The 13,115-nt window shown below is 45.0% G+C and overlaps 1 pseudogene; it reads left to right on the forward strand.

Moving 5' to 3' along the window:
- Nucleotides 1–2,813: 2,813 nt before the first annotated feature.
- On the forward strand, nucleotides 2,814–12,725 carry LOC136653273 (vomeronasal type-2 receptor 26-like; annotated as a pseudogene).
- The last annotated feature ends 390 nt before the right edge of the window (nucleotides 12,726–13,115 follow it).

Here is a 13,115-nt window from a genome sequence, read left to right on the forward strand (position 1 = left end):
CAAAATATGTTCACAGGCTCGAGCACCAGTGGCGCAGCAGTGCAAGCTGCACCAGCACCAGGCAAACACCGGAGCTTTGCCGCTTGGCGGTCACATGGACCACTGGGCAGCGGAGAGGTGCATGGGGGGGCAAGGTGGGAAGGAGGCATTCTGGTGCAGGGGGAGACAGGTGTAGGGTGGGGACTGGGCAGGGAGGAGGCATGCTGGGGGACAGAGTGGGGCAGGAGGAAGGCGGAACTGAACCTACATTGTTCAGTTGTAAATAATTCATAGGGTGGCTTTAGAAATTTGTTTGGCTCCAATTCATGGCCAATCCAGAGGGGGGTTACATGATTGTGTCATCATATCACCCTGCCTCAGGTACTGACCAACCCGGCTACTTCACTGCTCATCTCTGATTCAGAGTAGTCTGCTTATCCAGAAAGAACAAATGCATGAAGGAAGATATCACTTACTAATCTGGGTGGAGGAAGAAGGTCTAAAATGCAGAGGAAAGGTTATAAAATACAGGTTGAGTCTCGTTATTTGCAAGGGTTCCATTCCCAGAACTCACTTGGATGGCAAAAAATGCACTAATGCTTTGGGAGGACCCCAACAGCGGAGGACCCCAGGAGCACCTCAACGAGAAGGAAAGGAGGACATGATTCCAACCCCGCTCGTTCCAAGGAGACTGCCCTGGCACACGAACCTTCCCGCAGGGAGTCCAACGTATCCGGCACAATTCCTGGTGAGGATTACTGGAGAGGGGATCTGTGGGATAACTGACCCCCCCTTTTTCGGGGAGTGGTATGGACTGTAACTGAAACTGTATGGGGGAAGCCCCGGGGTTCCTGTGAGGAAACAGGGCCCCTCAGATGAATGTAAAAAACACAACCAAATTAAAAAAGGTCCACAAACCCCTTTTCACGGCTCCCCATTCTTTGCGCCGGCCAGGGAGAGACTGGGTGGGCCAGGACTGCACAGCAGACACAGCACCCCTTTACTGTGCCCCCAAGATGGACTTCACCTTGACCTTTTGAAATGCACACAGGCAATCAGTCTCTCTCCAGGCACTTAGGCTTCTCTAGGAGGCAGCAATCCCTCCCTTCACCAGGAGCCACAGTGACGGGGAAAGAATGGAGGTGATAATCACTGCCATTTAGCCTTCACTTGCTCAGGGGAAAGGAGGAGTTTGCCTTGTGCCTGGAGAGAGAATAATTGATGGATTGTTATTTGGCTGCCCTCTCTCGAATTAATAAGGCGATTGTTAAAGGACTGTTTTCCTTTAATTTAAAGGGCCCTTCTCATCACTTTGAGATAGAAGAATCTGTGGATAATTAGGTTATACCTGTAGTCACTTGCATGACTGTCTCTCTACAACAGTAAAAAGCAGTTTTTTAAACTGTGATTTTAAAGGGATGCATTTTTCCCCTTCTCTAAGGATCAGCACATTCCTTCTCACTTGCAGTGGCCATTCCTGTTGAGTCAAATCCGTGTATAAAAAAAAATTGTGTATGATAAGGTTGGACCTGTAACATTTTATAAATCTGATCAAGTGGACAGGCAGCCGACTCCTATGCTGCTCTGGCACCACATAGTACAGCAGTACCAGTATGGCAGGTGCTGTGTCCTGTCAGGCCAATGCAGCAATTGGAGGACTCCTCAGTGTAAGTGAACTTACTCCTTTCCTTATTCTGTGTAGAATTCCCTTACTCTGGCAGCACCAATGGGTCTATTTGGATGTGCCCGTTTTGGGCTCTGTGACACGGGAGGAGGGATAGGATTCTGTGGCTGCTACTGTCCCTGCCCCCTCTTGGTCCTGACCCTCCATCCGACCTACCCTCTCCTGCCCAGTTTCACTGCCTCCTCAATTTTCTTCACTTTCCCCCCACTCCGAAAAGCCTTTGTATCATCCGGCGGGAACACTTTCATCTGGGTACTCCTCTCCTGTGTCCTGCTGGCACAGAGGCCCAGCGCCAAGTGGTGCCGGCCTCTCAACCCGGGTGGTGTGCTCTCCAGTGGTGGTGAGGTGCCTTATGACATTCTCATGACGGCCATCATTGGGAAAGCGCATGGACTCTAGTACTTTCCCAGTGCAGGATTGGGTGCTCAAGTTCTCAAAAACAAATTATGGAAATGAATGAATGTATCATAGTTCAATTTCATTTGTTTTGCAACATTGGGAACCCACTGGACTACTCTAGCTGTTCTTCTCTAAAGAAAGGTAAAGATAGAGGTGAATCATAAAAGAATGACTTTGTCCCAAATATGGGAGTTTCCTTTATGTCTTCATTTCATTGCCATACTACACTTGTACTTCTTTCAGTGGGTCTTCAGGAGCATACTTGTCACATCTGTGTCCGCAGTTAGCTTCAGTCAGATCAGACAAGTCTGTTTTCCTTTCCATTCTCTGTCAACTGATTTCTTGAACAGCACCATACTCCAGGGACAGAAACCTACAATTATTTACAATTGCTAGGATTCATCCTTCCTCTTGCCAAACTCCACATAGAATTTTTTGAGGCAACCAACAGAACCAGTAGCACAGCTTGAAAGCGGATTTAAGATATCCCTATGGCAGTCAGATACGGCAGTCAGGTGAGAGATTCTGGGCAGGCAGAACAGCACCAGCCTAAACCAAATCCTTTTTTCAGATACAAGGGAATGAAACTCTGGTTGTCACTGCAATACAAAGAATCCATAGAGGTTGAAGGGACAAGTCGTGTTGGCTGAGAGGGAGAACTTCTGAATCCAGATCATCCCTGAAATGACAGGGATACTTCTGTTCCAGTTGCCATTTCCGGGTCTCCCTTAAAACGAAGGCAAACCACACAATGGATCCCTTTCAGATGCCCTATGAGTACTACAAGGCAGGCGACTTAAGCATTGGAGCAATTGTGACTCTGCTTGGCTTTGTATTTGATGACATATCTTTCACTGGGAATCCAAACACCATGACTGCACATTTACTGCAGTAAGAATTTTTTTTTCCTTTCCTCAATATATGCAGTCATCCAGGGTAGTGGTAAAACTGATTATAGTTCAGCTATCTGATACAAGCAATGACAAAAGAAAAAAATGCAGCTGTCTTTTCTCACATTTAGGACTAATATAGTTGTGTGAGCACTACCCTCTAAAAAAATAACTCTTGGTATCTTACACATTCAGTTTTTCTTCCTCCTCTTGTCTAGTTTCTTTTCCTCTTTTCCTCTTCTACATTTTTCTTTTTGTGCTTCCTATTTCATATATCTTGTATCCTTCCATGCACTTCTACACCTGTTATGTTTCCTACCATAAGATCTGAGACTTTTATTCCCAAAATGGTTGTTACCCACAATCATTTACTCTATCAGTCACAGACATTGTTCAGACCTATATTTATAACCTTCCCATGAAATGAGTCTATGTGTCACATCATAAATTTCTTTACTTTTGCTTCCTTCTATTGGTTTTGACAGTAGATCATTGATTTTTGGTCAAAGCAAAGGAACGTCCCAGTTGGTAAGAAATTCTGCCTTTTAGTTATATTGTACTTGAAATTATACTTTAGATAAAGGTTGGTTGGGGCGGTGGCCAATGGAAAGGTCTAAGAAATGAAAGAGGGTGGTGAGCAGATATCACAAACAGCTACAGCACAATTCAGGATTGGGACAAATATATTTGCAGCTGTTTTCAGCAGCCGAGAAGGTAAAAACCTGTTATATCTTTGGACAACAGCACACACACACTTTGCTACCGACATATAAAGGACTCCCACTATGTATTTCAAGAAGGGTTTAATTCTGAAAAAAATAAGATTTTTAAAATTTTTAATCCTTGATTTCAGATCAGAGAAAATATCGTTGTCTCACTGTTACACATCCCATTAAAATTATCTGAAGTGATTTACGCTTGGTTTGAAACAGCTTGTCCTCCGGAACTTTATTAGAAAAATGTCATGAGACCCTAAGTATACATTCCTTACTTTGTAGTTTAATCTACAAAGAAGAGCTTGGAGGAAACAAAGCAGGCCAACATAATCTAAAGCTTGGAAGGCTGAGCTACGTAAATATTTACAGACCAATCCTAAACTGTGCTGGCACAGCCAAGCTGCATGGGCTGCACTGCATTCAAGTGCAGCTTAAGAGCTGGCTGGAGGTCTCCTCAGGGTAAGGAGATATTTTCTCCTTACCCCAAGTTAACCCCCAGCCATCCCTATGGTGCTTCTTGGATTTGTGTCAGCAATATAGCTGGTGCAAATCCGGGCAACCCATGTATGGCTGCCTGGTCAGGAAACAAGAGTTAGGGTATGGTGGAGGAGACCGTTGATGATCCTGCCCCCTCTTGGGTCCGATCCTTCCCTGTCTCCCCCCTCCACCCAGAGACACCCCCTCTCTGCCTGCAAACCATCCCTCTGTCACCCTCTCCCAGCCCCTGCATTGCCTAGCACAAGTATACATATGCTGGCCACTGCAGGATCAGAATCTGGTGGTGCCAGACCGGTGTAGAACTTGACGGTAACCCAACCAGCTCTTGAGTAGCCACAAACATGTCTTATGGCATGTTTGTAACACTTGGAGTTGGCACAGGGACAACCATGCTGACCCAACATCAAGTTAGATTGCACCATTATATTATTTTGCCTTTTCTATTTTCTGTCGGTGCGAAAACAGAAAACGGTGTAAAGACGTATGCAGTCCACTGAACACAAAGCACTGCTCTCATTCATTGCCTTCACATATATCTCTCTTGCATATAATTTAATTTGTTTTCATTTTAGTGGAAAATCAAAGATCTACCTACAACTCCTGTCCTTGGTATTTGCTGTAAAGGAGATAAATGACAACCCCGAGCTGTTACCGAATGTCAGCCTCGGTTTCCAAATTTATGATAGTTATCTCAATGAAAGAATGACTTATCAGAACACTTTGAATCTTCTTTCCACTCATAAAAGAGTAGTTCCCAACTTCAGATGTGACCAGCAAAAGACTTTGATTGCCATCATTGGAGGAATGGACTTTGAAGTCTCCTGTAACATGGCTGCTGTTCTAGGCATCTACAAGATTCCACAGGTAGAATGACAGTGTGGGTTATGACGTGTTTCCATCTGAAAGAATGCTTATCCTTTCAGCATATCTTGCTTTTTATAAATTGTTTTCTTCCCCCTGAAAAAATCATGTGGACAAAAATAGGTATCTGCATGTGACACTAAAACCTCCCTTCCCCGTTCCTCCCACCCACTACCTGCACTGCCAACATACTGGCACTGTGAAAAGAAGCCTTCTCCACCCACCCGCCCATGCAGGTCCCACTGATGTGCACTGGCAGAATCCTAAATTAGAATGTGAGCCTCAGAATATAAGGTAATAACCAATTTACACATGTATATATGAAGAGTGGAAGAATATTCATATGTCCTGTATATCTGCCATTTATCCAAAATCTAGAAGAAATGATCCCCTAGATCACTATTTCTCAAACTGTGGGTCTGGGCCCACTAGGTGGGTCGTGAACCAATTTCTGGTGGGTCCCAATTCATTTCAATATTTTATTTCTAGTATATTAGACTTGATCAGTGATTTTCAACCTTTTTTGTCTCATGGCACACTGACAATGTACTAAAATTATCAAGGCACACCATCAGTCTTTTGACAATTGACAAGGCACACCGTGCTGCTTGTGGGAGGCTCATATCCCCTAATGACCCTACTAATAAATGACACTCCCCCAAACACCCGTGGCACACCTGGGGACCATTTGTGGCACACCAGTGTGCCATGGCACACTGGTTGAAAATGGCTGGACTTGATGCCAACATAGTATGTGTCTGCATTTGTAGAGATGTGTACTGTTAACAGGCTACATTGTATATGCTTTTAACACTGATAGTTAATGGGGCTGACTTCTCAGTAAGATTGCAGTCTAGATTCAGTCTAGGGTCAGATAAGATTGCAGTCTAGGATTGCTAAAAAATTTTCCTGCTGGATGATGTCACTTCCTGCCTTGACATAACTTTCAGGTTAAGAACATCACTTCCGGTGGGTTCTGACAGACTATCATTCTAAAAAGTGGGTCCTGGGCTAAAAAGTATGAGAACCACTGCCCTAGATCATCATAAGAAAGAGTTATTTTTCTTGGGCCTGAAGACCTTTCTGTTTAGACAAGGCTTCTGAGTTCCTGGCCTTTTAAACATCTGTTAATATATTTTTAAAACCTGGTTACAAGCCTGATCCTTTTATGATTTGCTGCTCTATGCTCTTTTACCTGACTACTTTTTATCTGACTACCATTTTTATGATATGCTGTTAATATGCTTTTATCTGTTTTTTATCTGTTTTATCTGTTGTTAATATGCTGTTATCTGTTTATCTTATATATCTGTTTTTAAATTATGTTTTTAAATTTGTTTTAACCTTTGTTGTAAGCCGCCTTGAGTCCCTCCGGGGAGAAAGGTGGGGTAAAAATAAAGTTAATAATAATAATAATCTGAAAATAAGAAGGTGACCAAAACCCAACCCAATTTGATAGCTGTAACAAAAAGGATAGTGGTTTTGTGTGAGAGCAAATGCTGTAAAATAAAGACACTCTTCTCAATGTTTCCTTAAACTTGAAGATTTTTTCATTGACTTCACATATATTTTGAAGGAATTATTACAATTTAGCCTTATTTCTGCTCCATTTGCAGTTTTTTTCTTCTTCTTTTACTTTTTGCTTAGATTGCGTACTGTGTATTTGCTTCAGTGGCTGGCGCTAAATCTTCCTTCTACCGGACTGTTCCCAATGAAGAACATCAGTACAAAGGAATTGTACACTTACTTCTGCATTACCAGTGGACGTGGGTTGGGCTCATAACAGAAGATGACAAGAACGGGGAAACGTTTGTGCAGACCCTGATCTCAATGCTGTCCCAGAATGGAATCTGTTTAGCCCTCAATGAGAAAATAGCGACTTTATCTCAAGGTGTAGATGCATGGACTTCATTTGATCTCCTCATGGACAAAGCTAATTCAATAATGGGATCCGAAATCAAGGTATACGTTGTAAATGCAAGTCAAACCACCACAATATCGCTGATGTGGTTGATATACCTGTATTCCTTATTGGAAGATATGAGAAAGAATTTTGGTAGAGTGTGGATATTGACAGCTCAGTGGGTTTTTGCAAAAGAGCCAATGAACAAGGCTTTTGATATACAGCACTTTGATGGTGCCTTGTCTTTTGCCATTCATTCCAATGAAGTTCCGGGGTTTGCACAATTCCTCCAAAGTATAGATCCCAATGCTCCGGAAGGAGATGGGTTTCTCAGAGGCTTCTGGGAACAGGCATTCCATTGTTTATTTTCTGATTCTTCTGAAAGCGAAGAAAGTAATGCTACATGCACTGGGCAAGAGAAGTTGGAGAGCCTTCCTGGGACACTTTTTGAGATGAGTATGATGGGTCAAAGCTACAGCATCTACAATGCAGTTCATGCCATAGCACATGCTTTGCATAAGATGAACACATCCAAGTCAAAACTCCATGCAGCAACTGACAGAGGTAGATGGAAACATCTGAACATACAATCTTGGCAGGTAATATTTACCATCAGGAACAATAATCTCCTCCTAACTATTCTATTTCAGGTTAGCACTTTATGAAAGGCCTACACCAGCCATCCTATAACCACACATAACATTGCCTCCTCTCCTTCCATATTTCTTGTGCACAGATAACCCCTCTTCCCACTAAATATATTTAACATTTGTATAGCACTTTCTGAGTATGCAAAACAAATTCATGTATTACCTTGATATAATCCTTATAACAACATCCTAAGGTCAGTGTTTATTATCATTTTTATTCTATCTTGTCACTGTCTACCAGGTGTTTGGACTTTGGTCCAGACAGAAGTCCTAAATAGGTTTTGGACAAAAGTCTTGTCTCTGGCCCCTTAACCGGTGGGGAAGGGAGGAAGGCAGCAACCCTAACCCAGGATTGTGCTGCTGCCAGGGAGAAAGGGGGCATTGTCCACTCACCTACCACCAGTGCCAGCCTTCTTGGTGATTTGCAGATTTCACAGATTTGGGATTTTGTTTGTTTAAGTACAAAAATGAGAAGTGCAGAAAGTGGTGTTATGTGTTTTTATTTTGTTATCACCTAAGACAGGGTGCCCAAACCCCGGCCCTGGGGCCACTTGCGGCCCTCGCTGTCTCTCAGTGTGGCCCTCAGGGAGCTCCCAGTCTCCAATGAGCCTCTGGCCCTCCGCTGATTTGTTGGAGCCCACACTGGCCTGATGCAACTGCTCTCAGTGTGAGGGCAACTGTTTGTTTGACCTCTCGGTGAGCCTGTGGGATGAGGGCTCCCTCCACTGCTTGCTGTTTCACGTCTGTGATGCAGTAGTGGCAGCAAAGGAAAGGCCAGCCTTGCTTTGTGCAAGGCCTTTTATAGGCCTTGAGCTATTGCAAAACCCTCATTCATTCATACAAGTTCATCTTTAATATATTCATTTATGTAAACTTATGTAAATTTATTGAAATTTTAAATGTAAATTAATTCTTTCCCCCCCAGCCCCCAACACAGTGTCAGAGAGACAATGTGGCCCTCCTGCCAAAAACTTTGGACACCCCTGACCTAAGAGAACCCCCCCCTCCAAGTGTGAATTTTCTTTTATCTCTTCAGCAAGGAAATCAAATAATTCAAGGAACAACTCTTTGTCAGTATTAGAATCACACCCACTGTTGATTCTCTGTGACATTTTGTCAATTTTGTGTTTGCTTATTTCAACCAAGCTTCACTTGTTTCTGAAGAGCATCTCGTTTAACAACAGTGCAGGGGACGCAGTCTTCTTTGATGAGAATGGTGAATTAGCCGCTGGATTCGATATCATCAACTGGGTGACTTTCCCAAACCAAACCTTCTTAAAAGTGAAAATAGGATGGATAGATCCACAGGCTATACCAGGCAAAGAGTTTTCCATTAATGAAGAGGCCATCACATGGCACTATATGTTTAACCAGGTGGGATTCAGCTATGAATATGAGATCCAAAGCTAAATGGATATAGTAAGCATTTGAACACTGACTCTTCGTAACACCTCCCACCATGCTTGGAGAATTCATTTTAGGGTTGTTGCTAAATTTGAGATTTTCTGACTCTGTACTAAGAACCTTGGTAGTTAAAAATACCAGTTTCAGGTGAAAGAGAGCAAATACAGAATGTGAAGTGGGGTGCAAGACAAAGTGAATAAAATTCTTCTCCAGAACAGATTTTAACCTGAGCCAGGGAAGAAGTCATCCTTTCCTCCCTCTAACCCTCTTACCTTGTTTATTCTTCTGGTGGAGAAAGCAGGAGAATGAAGAAATTTCTTTCATTCTGCTCCACACTCTGGGCACATGGCTATGGCACTGAATTCTGATGAGAAATCCCATGAGCCAGGTGTTGGAATAGCAACCTAATAGCATCATCATGCCTGTTCCAGGGCAGGATAGGATTGCGCTGACAGCTTTTGAATGTCCAAATTGTTTTCTGATTTTTCCAATAAGGTCTTATCATCTCTGTACCACCTTCCCCATGTGTAGAAAATCTGATGTTTGCTCCATACAGTATTTGGGCACAATCTTATCCTGTGCTGGAACAGGCAAGCCAGGAGGCTCAGCCAGAGGCAAGGGGAAACTTTTCTCCTTACCTCTGGGAAAGGCACCTTTTCCCCTTTGGGTCTCCTCAGACTCGTGCCACTACTTGAGATCTCCCCGGCAATGGGGGTTGGGATCCGGCATAACTGCCAAAAGTGGCTCAGCCAGAGGCAAGGGGAAACTTTCCCCTTACCTCTGGGAAAGGCACCCTTTCCTCTTTGGGCCTCCTCAGACTTGTGCTTCAAGCCGCTCCAATCTCCCCGGGAAGGGGTGTTGTCTCCCACTCCCCACCTGCCCGCCTTCCACTCCCCACCTGCCCACCCTCAGGGCCACCCACTGGCGGCCCTCCCCCGGCCCAGGAATGCCTCTGGGCTGACACAAGCCTCGATGCCTCTGTTGGCGTGGAGGCTTGTTCCAGTCTCTGCAGGCCAGCGCGCCTCTGCGCACCAGCCCAGCTGACTCCTGAGGAGGCACAAACATGCCTTATGGCACGTTTGCAACCCTCCTAGGCTGGCGCAAGGGACTTGGGCCCAAGTCAAGGGCTGGATTGCACCTTAGGGCTCAATTCTATCCAATTTTCCAATGCTGGTGAAACTGTGCCAATGGGGCATACACTGCATCTTGTGGTGGGGCAGCAGTCACAGAGGCCTCCTTAGGGCATGGGAACACTTGTTCTCTTTCTTGGGGCTGCATTGCAGCTCCACCAGTGCTGGAAAATTGGATAGGATTGGGCCCTTAGTCTGTTAAGGTATGAGAGTTGTTGATTTTCTCCTTTCTCATGAACAGGTGTTGCCCCGTGCTGTGTGCAATGACAACTGCAATCCAGGTTCCAGCAGAAAAAGCAAAGAAGGATACCAGTTTTGTTGCTATGATTGTGCTTCATGTCCAGAGGGGAAGATTTCAGAACAGAAAGGTAGGAGACAAAAAAAGAGGTGTTTTTTCCAACTTAAAGTGGGTAAAGTGCTCAATATTGGTAGGCCATAAGGAGGCATCTCCATTTGCGCAGCCATAATTGAAAACACTGTTCCTATGGCAATATGCAAGAGCTTGACCCACCGACATTAATGCTCTGCATTAGGCCATATGCACACTGTCTTCAGCATCTTATTTCTCATGGCACAAAGGTGAGTGACCTGCAGCCCAATCCTTTGGGCTGAAGCCTCCAGTGGAACCTGAGTTCTGCTGGTAGTGGCTGCTGAAAAGCAGCCATAAAGCACCTTCTGGCAGCGTGCTGAGTAGTGTGCTCCCGGGGTGACTGTAAGAAGGCCAGACCCTTTCTCTGCATGTTGCAACATGCACCTACCTGCATGTTGCAACATGCACCGAAGAAAGTAAGTTGGTTGGGCAGGAGGGAGGGCTGAAAAGGGGCAGGGAGGGGGCAAAACTAGCTAGGAAGCAGGGAGGAACGGAGCAAGGAGGCTGCAGGAGGTGACGTGTGCCAGACCTTATCCCCTCCATCAGCAGCCTACCCACCCCCTTTTTCTCCTCGGTCTTGCACTAGTGAAATCATTAGCAAAGGTCCAAGAAGACCCATTGCAGAGCAGGAGGCTTATGCAGGGTGACAGGGATTTAAATCCCCTCTCCCTTCTGAAGCTTCTCGATCCACCCGCACTGGATTTAGCATTCTTGCCCATTTTTGGCATGGCTGCACTAGCAGGGGACGGGGGGGGGGGAGAGGATAGAACTGGGCCGTTAAATAGAATGCAGAATAGTAAGATGGATTGAAAGTGTTTTAATTTTTTCCAAGTCCTATGTTGATGGGCTGAGGAAATCTAACTGGGTAGATAAATGGAGATTCTTAGTATCAGGGTCTATTCTGAGTCTTATTCAAGAAGAGTGTGTGTGTGGTTGGGCCCAATCCAGCCCTTGACTTGGGCCGGCACAAGTTCCTTCAAGCCACTTCGCTCAAGAGGTGGCACAAGTCCAAGGAGAGCCATAGGGGCCAGCAGCCCTTACCCGGAAGTAAGGGGAAATGTTTCCCCTTGCCTCTGGCTGAGTCGCTTACGGCCCCTATCCTGCGATATTTGCAAGATCGTTAAGTGTCATCTGCTTTACTTTTCAGACATGGATGATTGTGTCAAATGTTCAAAAGATCAATTTCCAAACAAGAACAAAGATCGATGCCTTCCCAAGCAAATCAATTTTCTCTCCTTATCGGAAACGTTGGGGATGAGTTTGACTTCCTTAGCTCTCTCTTTGTCCCTGCTCGCTGCTTTGGTGCTGGGAATTTTCATTAAGAACCAGAATACTCCCATTGTCAAAGCAAACAATCGGGACCTCACTTACTTACTGCTCCTCTCTCTTTTGCTTTGCTTCCTCTGCTCCTTACTGTTCATTGGCCAGCCTCAGACACTGCTGTGTTATTTACGCCAAATGACTTTTGCTGTCGTCTTCTCAGTGGCTGTTTCTTGTGTCTTGGCAAAGACCATTATGGTGGTTTTGGCTTTCATGGCCACCAAACCAGGATCCAGGATGAGGAACTGGATGGGGAAAAGTCTGGCTAACTCCATTGTTATTTTCTGCTCCCTGATTCAAGGCATTATTTGTGCAGTTTGGCTCAGTACTGCTCCACCATTCCCATATACTGACATGCATTCACTGGATGAAGAAATCATACTGGAATGCAATGAAGGCTCAGTCGTCATGTTTTATTGTGTTCTGGGCTACCTGGGATTTCTGGCCATTGTCAGCTTCACTGTGGCTTTCCTAGCCAGGAAGTTGCCAGACAGTTTCAACGAAGCCAAGTTCATCACTTTCAGCATGTTGGTCTTTTGCAGTGTTTGGTTGTCTTTTGTTCCATCTTACTTGAGCACCAAAGGAAAATATGTTGTGGCCGTGGAGATCTTCTCCATCTTGGCCTCTGGTGCTGGAATTCTGGTTTTTATCTTTTTACCCAAATGCTTCATCATTATCTTGAGGCCTGAACTGAACAGCAAGGAGCAGTTAATGAGGAGAAAGTAGGAAGAATTTAAGCATTTCAGGCTGCAATACTCTGACTGGGCACTTATGGTGGTGGATCTTCTCATCCACCGCCATAATAGTTGTGGAGTTTCCATTGCCGTAGCACTGTCATGCACTTTGGGGCCACCAGCACAAAAGGATGAAGGGCCCCAAATGCATCCCACTGACTTCCAGTTATCTAGCCAGATCAGATAGTGTGGTAGTGGGAGTGGGTTTTGGGTTATTAAAGGGTGGATCAGGTTAGAGCAGTGGGTTGTGGAAGGGAGGATCAAGATGCAGGGAGGGTTGGGGGTAATTTGGGGTGGCAGGTGTTATGGCAACGGCAGCAGTGAACCCTTGGATCCTATTCCCTTTCCAGGCCTGGAAGCACATTCCTCAGATCCTGCATAGCTGGAATGGGTCCAAGAAGATCCATGAACAACCATGCAGACTTGGACAGGGAGGGGAAGGAAGGGGTATATCAGGGGAAGGAGGGCTGGATTCCAACAGCTTCATCATGTGCTAGAATCTTATCCCCAATTTGTCCACCCATCCCTGTCACTTTTACTCCAAGAAGACCTAAGGACCTTCAGAGACCTCTGTAGG

This window comes from Tiliqua scincoides, chromosome 5 (genome assembly GCF_035046505.1).
Source record: "Tiliqua scincoides isolate rTilSci1 chromosome 5, rTilSci1.hap2, whole genome shotgun sequence".
NCBI lineage: Eukaryota > Metazoa > Chordata > Lepidosauria > Squamata > Scincidae > Tiliqua > Tiliqua scincoides.